Below are 18833 nucleotides of genomic sequence, written 5' to 3'. Positions count from 1 at the left end.
ATCAGCTAATGTTACTCAATCTACACCAAGCTGTCATTCAGGTAGAACTATTCTTTTGACCACTAAAGATAGCTTCACTAATAATCTTCCAGATCTATCTCATACACTCAGTAAACCCCAAAGCCTAGAAGAACTTGATGAAATAACAGAAAATATAAATACAGTCTTCTCTAGCACTTTAGATAGTGTTGGAAAATGGAGCGCAAGTGGAAGAATACAAAATTAGAAGTATTTTGCGGTGCATGGAAGGATAGTGTCTGTAGCTACAGACAGGCACTAAAAGCTGCCAGGTCAGCATATTTGAGCAAACTCATAGAAAATAACCACAACAATCCTAGGTGTTTATTCAGTACTGTGGCTAAACTGGTTAGGAATAAATCCTCAACAGAACAAGATATTCCATTGCAGCACAAGAGTAATGACTTCATGAATTTCTTTACTGATAAAAATGGAATTATGCAATCATCTGTCACAGTACCTCAGAAAACAGTGTCTCATAATTTTCCTCATGTGCAACTTCGATCCTTTGTTGTCATAGGTCATGAAGAGCTAACAAAACTTATCGAAACATCAAAAGCCACATGTGTGTTAGATCCAATACCAACCAAGCCCTTAAAAGAGGTATTCCCTGTAATCTCAGAACCTCTTCTTAATATTATTAACTCCTCGCTATCCTTAGGACATGTCCCAAGAAACTTTAAAATGGCAGTTATCAAACCGCTTATTAAGAAGCCACAACTTGATCCTGGAGAACTGGCTAATTATAGACCGATTTCAAATCTCCCGTTTATGTCAAAAATACTAGAAAAGGTGGTATCCTCACAAATATGCTAATTTCTACAGAGAAATAGTATATATGAACAATTTCAGTCAGGATTTAGGCCCCATCACAGGCCCCATGAGACTGCACTTATCAGAGTTACAAATGACTTGCTCTTATCATCTGATCACGGCTGCATTTCACTTCTAGTGCTTTTAGATCTTAGTGCTGCATTCTACACGATAGATCATGACATTCTCTTGAATAGTCTAGAGAATGATGTTGGCATTTGTGGAGTTGGATTAGCATGGTTTATATGGTCCTATTTAGCAGACCGCTACCACTTTGTCTATGTAAATGAGGAATTGTCAAACCAATCAAAAGTAAAGTATGGAGTGTCACAGGGATCAGTTTTAGGGCCTCTGCTTTTCTCCTTGTATATGCTTTCCCTGGGAGATATTATCAGGAATCGTGTATTAAGTTTCCACTGTTATGCCGACAATACCCAATTTCATATTTCTTCAAAACCTGATGAGATTTCATAATTCTCCAAATTAGCAGAGTGTCACAATGAAATAAAAGATTGTATGGCCAGAAATTTCCTTCTACTCAATTCCGACAAAACAGAGGTACTAATTATTGGACACAAAACCTAATAAGCAGCTAAAATATAATCTGACTCTCGATGAATGTACTGTTACGTCGTCTTCTACAGCGAAGAACCAATCTGTCCTTTGAAAATCAAATGACCAATATTTGTAGAACAGTATTCTTCCACCTATGAAATATTGCTAAATTACGATACATGCTGTCTGTTGCTGATGCCGAAAACTAATTCATGCATTCATGACCTCAAGACTAGATTATTTTAATGCATTACTAGGAGGATGTCCAGCAAGATCAATAAATAAACTTCAATTGGTTCAAAATGCAGCAGCCAGAGTGCTGACTAGAACCAAGAAATATGATCATATTAGCCACATTTTATCGTCGTTACATTGGCTACCTGTTAAATTTCGTATTCATTTTAAAATTCTGTTAACTACGTATAAAGCTTTGAATGGTCTAGCTCCACAGTACATAAGTGACCTTCTACCACTCTATATTCCATCACGTTCATTACGATCGCAAAATTCTGGCCTGTTAATAGTTCCTAGAATATCAAAATCCACAAAAGGAGGAAGATCCTTTTCATATTTGGCTCCTAAACTATGGAATGGTCTCTCTAACACTGTTTGAGATGCAGACACACTCACTCAATTTAAGTCTAGACTAAAGACTCATTGATTGTGATCTATATCTCTGCAGTAAATTGAATGGCATATATGCTAATATTATTCTATTTGTTTCCCTGTCTCAACCTCGGGACTCCTATTCTGAGGTCACCAGAACCGGCTGGATCCAGCTCCATTCCTGCTTCGTGTTGGACTCCACTGCTACATATCTCTGAATGATGACGACTAATAGCAGCCGGTGCCAGCCAAACATCACTTCAGCCTATTACAATGGACTTCAGAGGATGAACTGATGCCAATTCCAACCATAAGACATGGGATACTTCATATGCCATTGCCTGAACCTTGGACTTAGGATAAACCTCACCGAAATAACCGGCCGGTTGAACTGTGATGCACCTAACTGATCTCTGCCTGCATCACCTTGGTCTAATGATGGACTACACTTTTGAAATGGTATACATAGACTATCAATTAATTGCCATCAAAAGCCTTCATCAGCCAACTAAAAAGGACAATTGCATCTAATGGCACTTTTCCACTGCATGTTACGGTTTGACTCTACTCAACTCTGCTTGCTTTACTTTTCTGAGCTTGCTTTTCCACTGCAGTTTAGTGCTGCCTCAATGTGGGTGGGATTATAGGCTGATCGTCATAGTTGCACCACCTCTACTGCCATGACACCATCTTAAACGCGACACAAACATTACTGACCATAAACAATAACACGACCGCTAGCTGTTAGCTACTAGCTAATTGTGTGCATAAAGCAGTTGTTGCATGGTGATTTTGCCTGGTTGTTTTTGAAGCAAGCTTTCCAGTAGCCGGTCAACTAAATAAAGTGAAGCTTTCAAGCAGAATATAGAGTTAACATAACAAAACGTACCATCCTCCATCGTGGACTCCAACAACACCAAGTCCAGGGCACTCTCCCTCCCATTGCTCACTATTGCCATAGATAGCATCCATCTGATCGAACCACTTCCACTTTCTTCTGTTTGAACCACTCTGGCTGTTGTGGTCCTTGATGGTTCTGTAGTCAATTAAGTTTTTTTTACTTTTCCCTACACTGTTGGTAGGTCCGGTGGTAGCCGTGTGCGGCCAACAGCTGAGACACTTCCTGAAAGACTTATTTGTTCCGCATCGTTTCGTTCGTCGCTAACGAGAGGAACGTCTGCACCTTGTTTATTGACCATGGAGTGGTTTTGCGCACAGCCATTTCTTTTTACAATTCGAAAGTCACGTGAACAAATGATTCTGCTATCGCTGTTGCTAACTTTAAAACTAGCGGGTTGATGTCGTGTCGCAAATCCAGTGATGCTAATAGTGACGATTCTCTCTGACCAATCAGTGATCTGCAGGGTTTTGACATCATATTTAATATCGGCTCGGCTCGCTTGGAACCTCAACAGAGGTGGTACTAAAAAAAGTATCAGGTACCAGGTACTATCCACAGTGGAAAACCCCCAAAAATCGAGCAGAGTCGAGTCGAGTCGAGTTGTACCGTGCAGTGGAAAAGCCCCATATGTGAACTTCTGCAGTTAATCCAGGATGGACTTCACTGACATTAGTCATTAATCTTTCAATTCATACAAAATCTTTGTTTCAACACTGACCCTTAACACTTACTTAGTTTAATCATTTTAAACCATGACTTGCACTAATATTGGCATTATATTCATGATGTTAGCCAGAGGGGAACTGGCCCCCACAGTGAGTCTGGTTTCTCCAAAGGTTATTTTTCTCCATTAATCCAACATTTTAAGGAATTTTGTGTCCTTGCCACAGTCGCCTTCAGCTTGCTCACTGGGGTTATAAATACAATTATTATTTAATTACTTATTTTTAAACACAATTCACAATCGTATTTTATCAAACTACACAATGATGACTCTAAGACATTATAGATATTACAGTTTCATTTTCTGTTAATGCATGATTTTCTGTAAAGCTGCTTTGAAAATATGTGTGTTGTGAAATGACTTGACAATAATAACTGGAGACAGAGCTATCAACCATATTTTGCTTATCACATATATAACTTCCATTTTTATTTCTATTTTGCACTATTTCTCTCAAAGTGACAATTTTGTCAGCACATTTTCTTAAGGACAAGACTCGAGCGCTCATGATACAAACATTTTGGAGCACAGGATGCTGCCATTAACCAATCACAATTAAGTATTCCAGAGATCTGTGTAATAAATTAATTTATTTGAATGTACATTTACAAGTTCATAGAGGTTCACACATTTCTTCTCAGAATATAATAATAACTAGGCTATAAATTCATCCTATATTCTAAGATATTCAAAAATTCACCATAAGACCAATGAGGCCAGATAAATTCAAGACCAACCAACTCAACCCAAAGCTCAGAGGTTGAAATAGTCTAATGAGACAAACTGTTTCAGGAGAGCAGGTGTCTTCTTCTGTGATTCCATATGAGGTCATCTACAAGACAAACATCACAGAACAGACCACTGGTGCTGGAACCAGTTTTAAAGTGGAGGTCTGCTGACTGGGCTGGTTGTGAAGTCATCACAACAACATTGTGCAGTCAGACATAGCCAATTTATACCAGACCAGCTTTCAAGATTCTCAAAATAACAGTGACTGACTAGTTATTTAACTACATAAATACAGTATATTCATCAAAAACTGTCTTCTAACACAGTTCAAATGTTGACGTAGTCTAACTAAACAGATTCAAATCTGCTTCCGCGCTGGTGTCCTGAAAATGTATGCTACCTATCAGGATGCGCTACCAATGCTATAATCACATAGTTTTAGGGTTAGGGTTTGGCGTAGGGTTAGAGCTTAGTATAGCCTCAAACCATATCAAACTACATTATAGTCATGCTGGAAGCACATCCTGATAGGTATTATCAAAATGTGCTACCTAGGTTTTTAACACTTTTCATGTTGTTGTAGTACATACCGACAGGTTCTTCCATGACTTGTGTTACCCATGTTTTAACTTTACACATCACTATTTTTACTGCTGGTAGCACATCCTGAGCAGGTAGCACAGATTGTCAGAACACTGGCACAAAGAGAGACTGGCCATATACTTTTCACTGTATTCACTCTTCACACAAACCTTTGATGAGGCAGCTGTCTTCAGTTTCGGATACTACTGGAACACTGTAGTGGTGGTTCAACTGTGTGTCCTTGTGTATAGGTTTCTCCTTTTTATGTGTCTATTAAATCATTTGACAGTCTTTTATTGTTTTTGTCTGCATTCAACAACGTTACGCAAGCACAACATTTCCTGTGTTTTATACTGATTTTTAAGCAGCATATTGAATTCGACATTGTGTCACTTGAAGAGGTAAGAGTTAAAGTTCCCCGTTCCCAATAGGATAATTCAATATTTGAATTTATGACTGATTTTCGATATCAGTCTTCTCTTACTGTGAATTAAGACAAAAATCTGAATAATGCGAAACCCACATAGAATGCAAAACATCTTGGTTACTTGCATAACCTCCGTTCCCTGATGGAGGGAACGAGATGTTGTGTCGATGTAGTGACACTAGGGGTCACTCTTGGGAGCCCGAGACACCTCTGGTCTTTGATAAAAGGCCAATGAGAATTGGCGAGTGGTACTCCCCCGGACATACGGGTATAAAAGGAGCTGGTATGCAACCACTCATTCAGGTTTTGTACTGAGGAGCCGAGACAAGGTTCCGGCCATTTCAGCAGGTAGTTCAGCGTTGTGGCAGGAGGGACACAACGTCTCATTCCCTCCATCAGGGAACGGAGGTTAAGCAAGTAACCAGGACATTCCCTATCTGTCACTCACTCGACGTTGTGTCGATGTAGTGACACTAGGTGTCCCTATACGAAACGGCGCAACTGGCTGAACTGTGTTACGTGAACTGGCGGTGTGTGATGGGCAGACCACTGTGTGCCTCGTAGCCAGCGCACCAGGCTGACACGTAACCTCCCCCAACACTGTTATGAGTGTCGAACGGCTCTTTGGGGACAAGTCAACTACCCAAAAGATAGAGACGGGCTAGCCCAGTTGTGGCCTCTTATCCCCTTTTCTTCCTCCCCCAAAAAAGGGAATTAACAGACTGGGGCCACCAGGTCTAGTGGGGGGGTGTCTCTCCCAAGGGGAAGACACCACAGAGACCACACCCCGCCCAGAGAGAGGTGGGGGGGGGGTATTTAAGTGGAAAAACATCACATAGACTTGCCGAGCTATTTCGGAAGTATGCCATGTGGGGAAGTCCCATGGTAGGTCCTACCCTACGGGGGAGGAGTTACTACAAGCATGGTGACTGGGGCAGAGGGGCCTCTGCCCAAGGAAGACGCAGTTTACCGACAGGGAAACGAATTAGCGGAAGATATACATCACATGGGGTTACCTATGGGGAACCACCACATGCGGAGCACCTACCCCAGTACAGGGCTTAGTTAGCACGTGTACTGAGCCGGCAGCGAGTTTTCTGCAAACTTGTCTGCCACAGAGCTCGGAGGAAATCAACCAGGGAAACACAGTTTGTGAACACTACTGGGAGTCAACGGCGCACGTCTTCAGCTCAGGGGAGGTGAAAGGTGCTATGTGCAAGCGATACACCCGGCCGGCTGTTCCAGACTTACCTGCTTGTGCGTGCCACTACACGGGACAAAACCGCTTCCACCCGGAGATTGTAGAACCTCGCAAAGGTGTTGGGTGTTGCCCAGCCTGCTGCTCTGCAAATGTCTGTTAGAGAGGTGCCACTGGTCAAGGCCCAGGAGGCCGCTACACCCCTGGTAGAATGGGCCCGTAGCCCTACCGGGGGCAGCACGTCCTGGGTGTGATATGCCATAGTGATGGCGTCAATGAGCCAGTGGGCGATCCGCTGCTTGAAGACAGCGCTTTCTTTCCGCTGTCCACCAAAGCAGACAAAGAGCTGCTCAGAGACTCTAAAGCTCTGCGTGCAGTCCAAATAAATGTGTAAAGCGCGCACCGGACACAGCAACGTCAGGGCTGGGTCTGCCTCCTCCTGAGGCAGCGCTTGCAGATTCACCACCTGGTCCCTAAAAGGGGTCATGGGAACCTTGGGCACATAGTCTGGTCGGGGTCTCAGTATCATGTGAGAGTAGCCTGGACTGAACTCCAGGCACGTTTAGCTGACAGAGAACACTTGCAGGTCTCCTACCCTCTTGATGGAAGTGAGCGCAGTCAGGAGGGCAGTCTTCAAAGAGAGTTCCTTAAACTCAGCTGACTGCAAGGGCTCAAAGTGGGCTCTCTGTATACCCTGAAGAACTACAGAGAGGTCCCATAAGGGAAGGAGGTGTGGTCTGAAGGGATTCAACCTCCTGGCACCTCTCAGGAACCTGATGATCAGGTCGTGCTTCCCTAAGGACTTACTGTCCACTGTGTCATGGTGTGCTGCTATAGCGGCTACATACAGGGTAGAGGGAGACAGCCGCCCTTCCAACCTCTCCTGCAGGAAGGAAAGCACCGATCCAACTGCGCATCTCTGGGGGTCTTCGCATCAGGAAGAACACCACTTAGTGAACAGACGTCACTTAAAGGCATACAGGCGCATCATAGAGGGGGCCCTAGCCTTAGTGATCATGTCTAACACCGCGGGTGGTAGACTGCTTAAGTCTTTCACGTCCCGTCCAGGGGCCAGAAATGGAGATTCCAGAGGTCTGGTCGCGGGTGCCAGATGGTGCCCCGTCCCTGAGAAAGAAGGTCCTTTCTCAGTGGAATTTGCCATAAACCTACAGGCCTTGGACGGGAGCTTTGGGCGTCCGCGCCAGGTGGCGACGCTCTGCGGGCATAGGTGCACCGCAAGCGCCTTATCCACCAGGGGAATCGCAGAATAGCCCCTGGCCACCCCACCATCGAGGGTAGTGAGGGCAGGGGAGCTGAAAGTTTTGTGGCTTCTGCCACCTCTGTAAAACATCACTCTTGAAGTCTTGGGGTTTTGATGCCAGAAGATAGACTTTATTATCAGAGAGAGCAAAGCCGAGTTGCTCCCAGCACAACTGACTTTCTGTATTCAAACAGGCCTATATACACATATTCACCTAGGGCATGACCAATACACCCCATACATTTTGTTCTATGTCTTCAGACTGTTAGAGAATATGAAACTATTTGAGAGGCCCCTTTCCATCTCTCTCCGGGGCCTTATCCTATATTTCCTCTAGTGTCAAAACATGAGACTCAAGATTACCTTATACGAGTACCATATGTGATCACATATTCCATTTTGAGGGGCCTCCTTTACACAGGCTTCTACACACACACACAGTAAAATCCATGCTTAACCATTAGAAATAATTGTAGACAAAAATGGCTATATTTACATTGATTATACTTGATTAATTTATATTTAACTTGATAAAAAATATTCCACATATCCCCCCTCTGAGACTTACATAAGTCTCACCTTCACTGTCAGTTGCCTCAGTTATGCTATCTAGTGACTAAGTTAAGTCACACACTCCGGTGGAGATTACAGAACCAAACGTCTCCATTCAAGTTTGATTAAGAACGGATTAAAAATATTCTGTCTCCTTATCTCTTCATTCAATAAATGAAACCTATAAGCATGTTATACTGTAATCATGAGCGTGCAATTGGTTCAGCCTTGCCTGTGGTTGTCACAGTTATGTAGAGTACATGAAACAAATATTCATTATCATATTAAGAGTTCTCTTTTGTAGTGTAGATATCTTCAACCCAGATACTTTGCGCATCGTAGAGGGTCACCTCTGGGGAGAGGTCAGGCTAGCACTTTCATCCCGGGGCATGGCTCATCATTCATTTCATCATATATATTCATTGGAGGAATCAATTTCCTCCCAATTTGGTCTTTCTGTCCATTCAGGGTAGTTGTAATTGCATTGCATTGGATCATTCACATTGATCAGTGTCATCTGCTTTACTGTAGCTTGGATCAAGAATAATTTTACTAATGGTAACACACAACAGAATATTATTCCTCCCACAAGGATTGTTATTCCAATCATTATATTAATTTTAGCCATTCGTGTACCCCATTTCTTAAACAATTCTATTTAAATGGTTGTAAACAAACAAGACAAGCAATGTTAATCTTTAGTCACCACCATGTCTTCTTTTTCCATTCTTCATTAATATTAAAATGTACATGAGTTCAATAAAAGCATAAGTAAAAGTAATAAATCATCTTTCAACCTTAATTCTTCATCATAAAAATATTCCCAGGTTTGTTTTAATACTTCTTTAATAAGTCAGGCACTCATTTGTCTGCAACGGTTCTCAAAACTTTACCCCCAAATTCTATAATTAATCTTCCACACAGGGTATGATCCCCTGATGGCACAGTGACAGAATGCTTGGTATTTAACACTATGATAAGATGTTTTAATAAAGCGGTTAATAAAATGCAGTCAGGTTGAGTGGAACTCACAATTTTTGGGCAGGTTTCTTCTAGACCTCCCTTTTGATGAATCCTTTGCTGACTATAAGCTGTTCTTCTTAAGATAATTTTGGGCAATATCCCCAATTTGACGTGACACAGTATTGTCACTAAGAGGTATTAGTTTTAGCTTTTCAGATGCCTTTTCACTCAGAACTGTATGAACTATGTCTAGTGCCGAAGGCAATATTAATCTCTCTGCATTTGTGTGGGGCGCTTTTTTTTTGGCAACACGATATTAAACTTTATAAGATGCCAAGTGCAACTCGTGATTGTGTGTAATGCTTCTGCTGAGTACCTGAGCTGATGACTGAATTTCTTAAGCCTTCTGTCATGAATCCCGCCTTTGTTGTTCCTCCCGCTCACCACCAGAGGGCTCCATCACCTGGAGATTGACTTTAACTCTCTGGACTCCATTTCCCATAATCCCCGTAACTGTCACTGATTACCTGCTCAGCTGTTTCTCATTTACTCAGCTATTTAAGTCTCACTCTCACTCTCTGTTTTTGTGAAGTCTTGTTTTGCCCTGGCTGACATTTCTAAGCATTCTCTGAGGTTTTGCATTATCTGTGTATGATCCTGGACTGTTTACCCTGTTTTGACCCGTTGCTGCCTGCCTACTACTACTGCCTTGTTTTCCTGGAAATAACCTGTGTTTGTCTGCAGCCTGCCCTGACCTCTTGCCTGTTAATTTTCTACCACTCTGGATTGCCTTTGTTATTACAATTGCTGGTGATTGACCCTGCCTGTCTGTATTATGACATTTATCATTATAAAAGCTGCACATGGATCTCAACCCTGACAACTCATTACACCTTCCTCTGAAAAAAAGATAATGGTTTGTCCGCCAGATCGGCATGACATGTACTTAAATGTCTTTTCAACTTCGCTGGTTTCAAACTTTCATTTGCCAACTTTTCCCCACATACTACGCACATTGGTATTGCAGCATGACCTGCATCGGAACAGTTGACGAACCCAAACTTCAAAAAATCATCTTTATATGGCCTTACTCCAGATTTCTGCTTTTTCTTTGCTGGGCAAAAACTATCAGTACTGATATTGCTACGCTGTTCGAATGTGTCGCCTTCACGAGCTTTTCTGCTGATCTCCGCTGTGTGCAGTAAGGTTAGACGGCTGATGGCGTTTTCTGCTGCTTCATTTGAAGGGGTCTTGGTCTCAGGCCCTCTTTTTCTTGTGAAAAAAATCATAAATGGTACTTTTTGACTTTGGCCTGCTCATGTTCAGCATAAAATAAATTAAAGACTGGCTAGTAATGTCAGGCTAGTGAAGCCTTTGCATGAACGCAGTGGGGGAAAAAAAATGCTGCATCAACGACATGTGATAATGTTCTGAGCACTGCGCAAGGTTAAAAAAAAGTGTTTGATTGCATGTATGTGGGTCAGGTGACAGAGGTGGAGTATTTATTTTGCGTTTAGTTGAATGATGTATTTCGGTGTGCTTCTATTCAAAGTTCTTCTTATTAAAATTGAATACATTTTTGGAACAATATCCTTAAATCATCCTGGCGACCCATTTTTTAAGTCTCAAGGGTTTGAAAACCTGTGCTTTAAATGCCAGTTTGTTTATTTAATGCCACTGTTGTTTTTTTACACACACAAATTTCTCAATACACACATTCAAAACACACTCTGACATCCATACCAACACTCCCACACAATTTTAGCTGCATCATTTATTCAACTGGCCTGCAGTGCTCTATAATACAGCAAACAGAGAATAGGGGAAAAGCATGTATTTGCTCCATAGGCTAAACATGAGAAAACTGGTGCCATCTGGTGGAAAATATAAAAAATGTAAATTTTGAAGCCAGGGCTCCGGAATGAAAGCATAATATCATAGAATTCATGATTTTTATGCTTTAATGGCACTGGGATCAAATATTACAGTTTAATGGGGTTCAATGGGGACATTTTTGTCCTGAAGGTCCTGAGTGTAACTATTTTGTGTACACAGTGTATTATAGATGTATTATTGGAACGGAGGTTGAAATATCAAAATTCCCCCCAAAATACACACCTTTGGCAAAATGTATGCCGTTGGCATTAACACAGCCAAAATGATCGAAAAAACAAACATTAAAAAGTCAAAAATGTCCCGAAGGTCACACAAAGGTTAATCTGAAGGATTTGTGAGATTTGGCCTAACCTTTAGAGCCGTTACTGCATAATAAACACAAGGAAGATACATTTGTAATAAAATGAATTTTATTTACAAAAAGATAAACAAGAAAAACTAGCAACTACTTAATGGTACTAATATGCTAAAACATACTACAAATGGATAAGAAAAGTGCATAGGATGAAAGATGATAGTGATTGAGTTGGATAAAGCTATGGCAGAGTATTGGTTATCTTCTGGAAAGATAAACTGCTGTTTCTCTGTAAACTAATGAGGTGAAGACCTTATCCCTAGTTAAACAATAAATTTATGATTATTTGCTAGACATCAGATATCAGCTAAGCAATATCTAAAAAATATTCAATATTCATTAACAAATGATGAACACTAATTACAAACACTAATGCCAATGTCTCTGGAAATAGATTTGGAAAGTGATATTTACATTCTGCTTGATCATGTGACGAGCTCGGTGACAGCGACGTCTTCCACTGGTTTTGCTGTTGTGCATTGCAGTGGAGAAGGAGTTGGATTCTGTTTCAGCAGCCTTAAACATAAACACTGAGTAATGCTGATGTCCTGGAGCACCGTGAATGTCCTTGAAATCTGGAACACGCTGATGTGGCCCTGATTCTGGTGCAGAATTTTGGTAACAATCTGGAACATGCAGACATAGGAAACTTGTAGAAAAGGTTTGTTCGCCAGAGCTTAACCTTGTTGCTGGTTGTCTCTGCTGTTTCTCCCTGGTATGTGAACCTTTCTCTTTGCAGCAGAGATGTATCATGTTTTTATTTTCTCCTAGAGCGAAGACGCAGAACGTTATCTGTTACAGTCTCCTTCAGATACTCAGAACGTGATGATCCAGGAGCGGAGTGGAGACTCAGAATGGGCTGTGGCTGTTGTAAGGATTATTTTATACCTTTTTTAGAGGAGGATATTCCAATTTGGCACCTTCCTGTTCCAGTGTCCTGATTGGCTGTTGAAAACAGAGGTGGAACACACAGTGTAGCCCAAACTTCTTACTCTCGTTTGCATAGTTTAAAGTTCACATTTAGAAAAGTGTCTTTAAGGTTTTACCTATGCATTGTTCATTTTCCATACTGCTTCCAAAATACTCTTGGCATTGTGCAGAATGCATAAAGTCCAAATATGGTGCTGAAAGGTTAAACTTTCACCAGTGCATTAATTTATACATTAACAGCTACATATTTGTGAACTGTTGTGTCACAAATAGTTGCTGATAAGCTTATACAGTTCTCTGAATGGATATAGAATGACTTGATGCATTTATGTGAGTATTTTAGGAGTAAAACTCTGTATGTGAAGGTTTGTCATCTTTTTGGACACATCTGTTTGAGCTGATACAGACAAATAGCCAGGCCAATCAACAGAACCAGTTTGAACCTAGTATTTTTTGCTCTCTGCATCTATAAAAACTGTATGAAGAGATGCATTAAAATCATATTGCAAGTTCATTTGTGAAATATCACAAATGTTTATATATATCTAGAAGCCCTACTGACTGGCCACCACTAATGATCTTAATTTGGGATGCAATCAGTTTTCTGCACAGTTATACAAGCATCTTAGTATCTTGCACCTCTTACTGGGCACAGTCTTTCAAATTCAAAGGTGTCTTTCTCAAGAGGGTGCTTACCAGTGTCAACATCGGTCGTAAAAGCAGAATCCTTCATTAATTGGAACAGACTCTATATTCTTGAGGGTTTAATAGGGTATTGATCCAATAAGTTGGCAGTGGGCTCATTTCAGATGAGCAAATTATTGTCCGAGCATGTTTGATCACCTTGATGTGATGTCATCAGGTGTGCCAAAATACTCTCAATCAACTCTCATTAACAGTGCATGACTAAAAACATGACCGGCAATAGTGATGTCTTGTGGTGAACTTCTGTGGCGCTAGTGCTAAAAGCAATGCTATGCTTTGAGTCATAAGCTCAAAGTCAGTGGGTAAGTGCTTGAAGTTTTGGTATTTTCGTGCAAGCATGCGCTAAGTCTAGGCACAAATGGGTTTGCTGAAATTCTGTGTGCAATAGAATAGAAAATGGGATTCTCGTCAGGATTTGGATGTGCATTTTGTAAATTATAGAGAATGTAAGTATTACTGATTGTTTTCATCTACTGACACACAAATCTAGGTTAGTATTAACAGTGATTGTATCAGCAAGCACTTCACTTCTACCGGTCAATTTTGATTCTTCAGACAAAACATAAATATAATCAAAATAACGAAGTGGTAAAATTAAAAAAAAAAAACCAAAATCATACCAAATTAACCAGAGACTGAAAACGAAATGTTTTCCTTTTCGGTTCGTTCTGAGCAAAAACTGGATTTTTTTTGTTCGGGTTCAGAAGTTCCACATCCTCCTTTCCAAAAGGTTACCGGTTAGAACTAAATAATATAACGGTTAAAAAAAAAACTCTGCGCTAAGGCGTGGCTGAAACACCAACTGCAGTGTTGCCAGATCTAATAAGACAAACAAGCAACCTGGTCTGGAAAACAAGCCCTATATATATATATATATATATATATATATATATATATATATATATATATATATATATTATTGTTGTTGTTGTTGTTGTTGTTATTATTTTCCCCTTTGTGGTGGATTTATCGGTATAGAAATCATAACAAGCATACAGTTAATTAACAGTTAAGTATAATTTTAATTACAGATCTGCTTCTGAGTCAAAACCCGACAGCATCAAATCTGTATTAATGTAATGTAACAATAATTCAGTGAAGACTTGGAAACTACTGAGAAATTTACTTTTTACCACTAATAAGGTATTTCTTGCATTAAGATTAGCCATGCATAATTATACATACTGTAGCTGTTAAAAAAAGTCTTCATTCACAGAATGCTTCATCCACAATGGGCAATTAGGCAAAGAAATGTGTGATGCAGCAGTTTCCTTCAGGATCAAAGCACGTTTCATTTGTTCGGGCAACATGAAGTGGTGTAGTTCCAAAAATATACTGTTATAAACCCTTTGGCCTTTGGTTTCCTGAAAAAAAAAAAAAATAAATAAAAAAAATAAAAAAAACGATTATAAGTGGTTACCAGCATTTTAAAATAATGTTTTCACTTCGGAACAATTGAAAATCACTTTGTTCCGGTTTTCGGTTACGTTCTGCTAAAAATTTTAGCAGATGATTTTAACTTGCAATATGATTTAAAATTTTGTTTGTTTTCAGTTTTGGTTTTGATTTTTAGAACCCTGATCCACACATTTTATCCTCTCAAACTTCTTTCACCAGTGACTTTAAAATCACTTTAAGACAACAGGAGGAAAAAAAATACCAACACAAATTAGATAAATACATTTGTAAATATGAACATAATAATAATAATTTTAAAATAAACTATGACCAATACGAAGTTTAACACAAATCTCATCAATTATTGTTTCATAAAATGGTGATTGTCAGGGACTTTATTTGATGTTCCACTATATTTTCAGAGTTTGGACATGAACTTTATTACCACTTGCTGGTGAAATCTCTAAACTGCAAATGTAGGAACTAAATTTAAAAAAACATCTGAGCACAATGACTTGTCAGGAAAATAGCAAACTGCACTTTGCGCCACTTAATTAACAGACAATACATCCATAGTTTTTGCACATACACCCACAGATAGCGCAAACACTCCCATCCACACCCACTTGCGCTTGACGCTGGCATGAAAATTGCTTTTAGAATTAGTCCGCTCACGAAAATTGGATAAAAGACGCATAGCGCTCGTGAAAATAGAGCCTCTGAAGTTACAGGGATTAATTTTACAGGGGAAGGTATAATTAATTAGTCCTTTGCGTAATTATGAATGATCAATCATGTATTAAGGAAGAACCTCATCAATTGCATGTCTGTTTGTGCGCTTCACGTTTCTGGTACTTTTGGAAGACATTCCCATCTGTTTGGTTTTTCCAAGATGGTTTGGCATCATATGGTAACCCCTTCTGCTTCAGTACCTGCTCCATCTGAGAAAGAGAAATACAAGCTGTCATGGTATTACTGCACACTTAAATTGTTATTGTTTCTATTTGAATTACAAAATGACATACTCTACAGTCCGTCTTGGTTTATTCACCAATAATTATTTGGACTCACCTTCTGTAAAATCACTTTCTGCACTTGAGGATTGTTCATATTTTGACTTGATTTCACCTCCACTCTCAGTGTCTGTGTTCGTTTTGTCTTTTCCTCTGTGGGAAAGTCGTGGGAAAATTGACCCTTGCACTATGATCATTGCTAATTTAAGACTAACTATCAAATTTAAAGAAGTAATAAAAATAAAATAATAATACAATTAATAATAAAATATATAAATAAACATGTCTTGAGACCATTCCATTGCTCCATATCTACAGTAGCTGTTTTTGTGATGTGTATAGTTCATACCTACATGTAGAGGGTGATGTTGTTCCATTGACTTGAGTTATAACTAAAAGAGAAACATGAGAAAACTTGGTGCAGTACACAATGCACATGATGCAAATTTTGTCATCAACACAGTATGCGCTGGCTGTCCGCGCACAGCCTAGTTTTTCCAGACTTAAAGAGTATCACAAAGCAGTTGTAGTGTGCAAGCGTTGAATGCTTTCACATTGGGATCGTTGTCAAATGAGGAAACTTGAGAGCTGAGAGATTGACCATGCGTGGGAAGGAATGGCACGTGGGAAATTTAAGCATTTGGTCTGTTGGTGTTCATGAGAGGACAGCTTTCTTCTGTTTTTTGGTAATTCATATTTTTTGTGCATATCGCCACCTACTGTGCAGGGAGGAGAAAGAAAATAAAGAAGGGAGGGATAAAGGAAAGCAAAATAATAAATACACCATATTTGCACAAAGGCCCAGTAGGTGGCGATTTGCATGAAGAATGCGAATCGGCAAGAAACAGAAGAAGAACTCTGTCCTCTCTAAAGCGCTTATAGGAGGGCTGGTCCAAAGTGTAGATTTATTGTAAAAAATGACTTAAATATTGATCTGCTCTCACGCATACCAATCATAATGCAACTGAAGACATGGATTTAACCACTGGAGTCTTATGGATTGCTTTTATGCTGCCTTTTATGTGCGTCTGGAGCTTCAAAATGTTGGTACCCATTCACTTGCATTGTATGGACCTACAGAGCTGAAATATTCTTCAATAAATTTTCATTTGTGTTCTGCAGATGAAAGAAAGTCATACACATCTGGGATGGCATGAGGGTGAGTAAATGATGAGAGAATTTTCATTTTTGGGTGAACTGTCCCTTTAAAATGGTCTAGAACCACCACTGCTCGGCTAGAGTGGAACTCACTGCTCTTCCCTGAACCCTCGCGGCTCGTTGATTGGTTCCTGGGCTCGCGGCGCCACTCAAAGCCATGCCCCGCCCCCGTTCCTTTCTTCCCGGAAGTGCATGAAGAGCTGACAATGTCGCGGGAGGCACTTTTTACTGCCTGGTCCCGATCTTTTCAGCTTCCCTGCCCTCACTACCCTCGATGGTGGGGCGGCCAAGGGCTATTCGGCAATCCCCCGGTGGATAAAGGCGCTCGCTGTGCACCTATGCCAGCAGAGCGCCGCCACCTGGCGCGGGTGCCCAAAGCCCCCGTCCAAAGTCTGTAGGTTTACGTCGTCTCTGATGGCCAAGGCCTACGGTGCCACTGGACAAGCCGCCTCCGCCCTGCACGCCATGGCTCTCCTGCAAGTCCGCCAAGGCGCTAAAGGAACTGCAAGAGGGTAGTTCCGCCCTGGGATTGATGCAGGAACTGTGCTCGGTGACCGACCTCGCTCTCCGAGCGACAGAGGTCACGACGTGGTCTCTCGGGTGGGCAATGGCCACACTAGTGGTCCAGGAGCATCACCTTTGGCTCAACCTGGTCGAGATGGGCGAGGCCGACAAGACACGATTCCTTGCTGCCCCCATTTCCCAGGCGGGCCTATTTGGCGACACCGTCGAGGACTTTGCCCAGCAGTTTTCGATGGTGGAGCAGTAGACGGATGCTAGCCGGCATATCCTGCTCAAGATCCCGCACCCCGTCTACTCATCGCCAAGGGCGTCCCCCTGCGGTGACTGCACCGGCTCCGCTGCAGCCCGCCCCTTCAGCCTGGTGTGGTGTGGCACCTTGAGCTCCGCCCCGCTGCGAGGCCCCACCTGCTGGTACATCCGATGACGTTGTCCCTTTGAGCTCCGCCCCGCTGCTACCTTGCGCGGAGATCGCTACCCTCCTATGGAAGGGCGCGATAGAACCTGTCCCTCCAGCCGAGATGAAGAAGGGGTTTTTCAGCCCCTACTTCATCATAACAAAAAAAGACGGTGGGTTGCGGCAAATCTTGGACCTGTGAGTTCTGAACTAGGCTTTACACAGACTCCCGTTCAAGATGCTGACGCAAAAACGCATTCTGGCAAGCGTCCGGCATCAAGATTGGTTCACGGTGTTAGACCTGAAGGATGCGTACTTCCATGTCTCGATCCTTCCTTGACACAGACCCTTCCTGCAGTTTGCGTCCGAGAGTCAGGCGTATCAGTACAAAGTCCTCCCTTTCGGCCTGTTCCTGTCTCCTCGCATCTTTATAAAGGTCGCAGAGGCTGCCCTTGCTCCGTTAAGGGAGGTGGGCATTTGCATTCTCAACTCTCGATGACTGGCTAATCCTAACTCATTCTCGAGACATGTTGTGCACACACAGGGACCTGGTGCTCTCACACCTCAGCCGACTAGGGCTTCGGGTCAGCTGGGAAAAGAGCAAGCTCCTCCTGGTTCAGAGCATCTCTTTTCTCGGTTTGGAGTTAGACTTAGTCTCCTTGACAGCGCCCCTTATGAACGAGCACGCCTTAGTCGGTGCTGGCCTGTTTGAAGGCGTTCAAACAGAAAACAGCAGTTCCACTGAAACTTTTTCAGAGGCTCCTGGGGCATATGGCATCCTCAGTGGTGGCCACCCCACTCGGGTTGATGCATATGAGACCGCTTCAGCAATGGCTCCAGACTCGAGTCCCGAGATGGGCATGGCACCACGGGACATGTCGCGTGGTCATCACGCCGGTCTGTCACCGTCTTTTCAGCCCTTGGACCGACCTCTCATTTCTATGGGCAGGTGTTCCTCTAGAACTGGTCTCCAGGCGCGTCGTGGTCATGACAGATGCCTGCAAAACAGGCTGGGGCGCTGTTTGCAATGGGAACGCAGCCACCGGCCTCTGGACAGGTGCGCGACTGCATTGGCACATCAACTGCCTCGAGTTGTTGGCAATTCTGCTCACCCTGCGGAGGTTTCAGCTGTT

The sequence above is a fragment of the Myxocyprinus asiaticus genome, chromosome 1, assembly GCF_019703515.2.
Source record: "Myxocyprinus asiaticus isolate MX2 ecotype Aquarium Trade chromosome 1, UBuf_Myxa_2, whole genome shotgun sequence".
Taxonomy (NCBI): Eukaryota; Metazoa; Chordata; class Actinopteri; order Cypriniformes; family Catostomidae; genus Myxocyprinus; species Myxocyprinus asiaticus.
This window is presented reverse-complemented; position numbering follows the sequence as displayed.